Below are 3,988 nucleotides of genomic sequence, written 5' to 3'. Positions count from 1 at the left end.
GTCAAAAGACACTAATAATTTGTATCTGTTCAAATTTCTGGCAGGGCTGTTAAATGCAGGAGAGTCTCTAGAACTTCCTTGCCTTTGATAGTGCCAGCAGATCTCTCAAAGAAACTTATTTATAATTTGAATTGCATGTTCTGAATAGTATGCACAATAAACAAGATAATTCCCAACCAAGAAAGAGACCATCCAATATTTAAAGCAATTTTTTTTTCCATTTGCATAAACCAATTCATTGCTAGCCTTGCAATAAAAGCTAGGCATTTCCATTACATTTTCAGAATTTGTATGCAATCTGGAACATCCAAGTTATTGTAGTGTCATTAGTTTAGCAACAGAACAACTTGAAGCACAATTATTCTATGAACCAGATCCAAATATTTTGTAAATTTCTAAAATTTAAGAAATTATAGAAAGTAGATTTCATATGCAGTATGTACATTGGTTGGAGCGTACTGGTACAAAAATAGTTGCTCAGGAATTCTTCATTGTTTCTAAGTGTATTTGAAGGAAAATGCTTTAAAAGTATGTATTTTTTAAGTTCTTAATATTGAAACTGTTGGCTTTAATAAAATCTGTTAGCAATTTCACTTGTAAGATCAATATTGTTACTGAAGTCTGTAGCTTTCTGGTGGACTTTTCTATATTTTGTCATTGTAAAATCTCTCTGCAATGATGTTCACATTTCAATTTAATAAAAGTTCTTGAATAATATTCTCAAAATCTTCTAGCTTTCCTCATAAAATTGAGCAATTCCATTATATCTAATAACAAAAAAGAAAAGTCAGACATCCAGCACAGTTTGTGGGATGGGCTCCCTCTGTTCTCCAAGTGGAAAGCCCACTGATAAATGTTTTAACCCACTTTGTGTGCACTGGACAGTTGATTCAGCATGCAGGAAGCTCCATACTGCATGTAGTGAAAATGCAATATACAGCCATCCATGCATACAACCTTGGGTATAAGAGAAACTCCTGTGTGAAGAAGGACTTCTGACTTCTTGGAGAAGCTGTTTAGAAAGGTTGGTTTACTCATGCTTATTTTCACTCCTAGAACATATTTTTTGGACACAAGGCAGAACTGGAGAAAAGTATGAGGGTTATTACCACCTAGAATCATAGAATCACAGAATATCCCGAGGTGGAAGGGACCCATAAGGATCATCAAGTCCAGCTCCTGGCATCACACAGGTCTGCCCAAAAGTTTAGACCATGTGACTAAGTGCACAGTCCAATCTCTTCTTAAATTCAGACAGGCTTGGTGCAGTGACTACTTCCCTGGGGAGCCTGTTCCAGTGTGCAACCACCCTCTCTGTGAAGAACCTCTTCCTGATGTCCAGCCTAAACTTCCCCCGCCTCAGCTTAACACCGTTCCCGTGGGTCCTGTCACTGGTGATAATGGAGAATAGGTCAGCTGCCTCTCCACTCCTCCTCACGAGGAAGTTGTAGACTGCGATGAGGTCTCCCCTCAGCCTCCTCTTCTCCAGGCTGAACAGGCCCAGTGACCTCAGCCGCTCCTCATATGTCTTCCCCTCTAGGCCCTTCAATCAGTCTTCTAGGTTTCATAGAAATCACAGTATTAACACAGATGGCTCCTTCACAAGGTCACAACTCTCAGACTCTCGTTACTTTATCTTTTTTTCTTTCTTCCTTTGTTCGTTCCTTCGTTCCTTTCTTTCTTTCTTTCTTTCTTTCTTTCTTTCTTTCTTTCTTTCTTTCTTTCTTTCTTTCTTTCTCACTTTCTCGCTTTCTCGCTTTCTCGCTTTCTTTCTTTTCTTTCTATAAGAAAATAATCATTATCACTGAAATTCAGGCATTGCAAGTTTTTGAATGTAAAGTTTGATTGAAGAAGTCTGAGTATTTTAGAATCTTACCCTTCTTATCTTCTCTCAGAAGATTCACCATCCTTGCTGGTTGTGATGGTAGTCTTTAAGGAAGAAGGAAAAAAAGAAGAAAAAAAAAAGAAAGAAAAAAAAAGGGGGGGGGGGGGAAGGAAGGATCTTAGAATCATTAAGGTTAGGAAATACCTCCCCAAGATCATCTGGTCCAACCACCCCCCTACCACCACTATCATTCACTAAACCACATCCCTAAGCACCATGTCCAACTTATTCTTAAATATCCCAGGGACGGTGACTCCACCACCTCCCTAAGCAACCTGTTCCAATGCCTAACCACTCTTCCTGAGAAGAAATTTCTCATAATTTCCAACCTAAACCTCACATGGTGCTACTCAAGGCCATTCCATCTTGTCTTATCACTAGTTATCTGCGAGATGAGGCCAACCCCCAGCTGCCCACATCTCCTTTTCAGGGAGTTGTAGAGAGCAAAGAAATTGGTCATTGGTCAGTTATCCCTCCCCTTCTAACAATATCTTTCAATTTCTCTTTATTACCCAGATAATATTTTACAGATAAATGCTCTTTATCACCCAGATTACAGATAATATCTCATTCTAGTTCACTTCTTTTCCTTAATGAGACTGTTTTTCTGATTTGTCCCCATACTCATTTTTGCTTAGGTCAAGTGCAATTTGCCACACTCAACCTTAGAAGTCCTTTCTCTGCTGAGCGTGAGATGAGCCATACGAAGATGGCAAACACTCAGAAAAATGATCAGTATTTCATAGGAATGAAAAGCACTCCCTTACAACCACATTTTAATGACTGCACATTAAAGTTTTTCCAGAAAATTACTAAAGATGGGGGAGAATTGGATTATGGCACAATTAAGCTGTGAAGGAAAATATTAATTTTAGCACTGTTTCTCCAGGGTGAGCATCTGAAAACAAACTCTAGTGGGTTTATGTGGCAAGGTTTTGGTCATGGGGGGCTGCAGGGATGGCTTCTGTAAGAAGAATCCGGAACCTGCCCCACGTCAGATTAGGGCCAGTTTCAGCCGGCTCCAAAGGGACCTGCCACTGCCCAGAGCAGAGCCAATAAGCAATGTTGTTTGTGCCTCTGTGAGAGCAGATTTAAGAAAGGGGAAAAACGAAACAAAACAAAACAAAACAAAACCTGCTGCACAGCAGCAACTGGGAGAGCAAGGAGTGAGAACCAGCCCCGTTGCACCCAAGTCAGTGCAGTGCAGCAGGAGGGCAGGAGGTGCTCCAGGCAGGCAGCAGCAGTTCCCCTGCGGCCTGTGGAGAGGCCCCTGGTGCAGCAGGCTGTCCCCCTGCAGCCCATGGGTCCCACACGGAGCAGATCTCCACGCTGCAGCCCGTGGAGGAGCCCCCGGTGGAGCAGGTGGATGTGGCCTGGAGGAGGCTGCGGCCCATGGAGAGCCCCCGCAGGAGCAGGCCCCGGGCCGGAGCTGCAGCCCGTGGAGAGGAGCCCACGCAGGAGCAGGGTGTCTGGGGGGAGCTGCCGCCCGTGGGGGACCCGTGCTGGAGCAGTTTGCTCCTGGGGGATGGACCCCGTGGTACGGAGCCGTGTGGGAGCAGGTCTTGAAGAGCTGCTGGCTGTGGGCAGCCCCCGCAGGCTCAGTTCGGGAAGGACGGCATCTGTGGGAGGGACCCCGCGTCCCTCCCTGGAGCAGGGGCAGAGAGGGACCGTGAAGGAGCGGCGGAGACGAAGAGTTGGGGACTGACCGCAGCCCCCATTCCCCATTCCTCTGTGCCACTCGGGGAGGAGGTGGAAGAGGATGAATGGGGGAAGGTGTTTTTTGTTTGCTTTTAGTTTCTCACTGCTATGCCTTGTTAGTGATAGGCAATAAATTACATTAATCTTCCTATGCTGAGTCTGTTTTGCCTGTGATGATAACTGTTGAGTGATCTCCCCGCCCTTATCTCAACCCTTGAGCCCTTTCCATTGTATTTTCTCCCCCTTTCCCTTTGAGGATGGGGAGAGAGAGAGCGGCAGTGGTGGCGCTCAACTACCCAAAACCACCACACAAACAAACAAACAAAAAAAAATTACTGTCCCCCAGGGCCCGCCCAGCCTCGCTGTCCCTCCCTATAGCTGCGGGACGAGCCCTCGGGGGCCGGG

The sequence above is a fragment of the Anser cygnoides genome, chromosome Z (genome assembly GCF_040182565.1).
Source record: "Anser cygnoides isolate HZ-2024a breed goose chromosome Z, Taihu_goose_T2T_genome, whole genome shotgun sequence".
In the NCBI taxonomy this organism is placed as follows: Eukaryota; Metazoa; Chordata; class Aves; order Anseriformes; family Anatidae; genus Anser; species Anser cygnoides.
This window is presented reverse-complemented; position numbering follows the sequence as displayed.